This window comes from Penaeus monodon, chromosome 29, assembly GCF_015228065.2.
Source record: "Penaeus monodon isolate SGIC_2016 chromosome 29, NSTDA_Pmon_1, whole genome shotgun sequence".
Lineage (NCBI taxonomy): Eukaryota > Metazoa > Arthropoda > Malacostraca > Decapoda > Penaeidae > Penaeus > Penaeus monodon.
In genome coordinates this window covers 9,988,852-9,989,636 of record NC_051414.1, presented here as the reverse complement: position 1 = coordinate 9,989,636, position 785 = coordinate 9,988,852, and positions in this window count along the sequence as shown.

Sequence of the window (785 nt, the reverse complement as noted above, 5' to 3'; positions counted from 1 at the left end):
GGCCCCACTGACCACGTCTCTCTCGCACTTAAGCTGAGGAGCCGTCCGTCGCGCCTCTCATGATACGCGGCGGACAATCCTGTCTTTGCAAAGACACGAAGTGTCTTCTTCCTCCGTGCTTTCTTAAACTAATTAACAAACTGTCCACAAATTGCAACTTTTCACACTTGTTACAAATGCTTACTTGCTTCCGAGTCAAACGAGCGTACAAATAGTTAAACGAACTAAACCACTATCGGTAATCAACGTCCCGGACCGTCCACGCTGCCCAACTGCTGTCTTGAAGGCGTTCCAAGTACAAGGCAATTGACCAGGTAGGAGAGCAGGTGGAAAACTGAGCTTATTGGTCCGTAGCTGAACGCAGAGTGACGATAGACCCAGAGAAAAAGCGAGCATTCGACTATCTCAAGTGGACACGCCATTTCCCCGCCCACAAGACTAATGGCTTCGATCTGCTTTCCGCCGGTGGCCTCCCATTGGCCGGCGGGAGGAGTAGGGCGGGACCATCTAACCACCCCTCACCGCTGATTGGCCGAACAACTTGAGTGCCGAAGTATCATACTCCCGTTGATTGGCTGAGCGGCAAAGTTAATTTCACGCTGTTACAAGTGTAGTCAGCACGTAAGTGTGGAAAGCGACACCTTAGTTGACGGCGTGGTGGATTGGGCCCCAATCTCTGAATAATTTATGGAGGATCACACACACACGCGCGCGCGCCCCGGAGTCAAGATGGCCCGGAGAATGATACCCTTGTGCGAAGAAAGCGCCAGAAGGGTGGGGGAGGG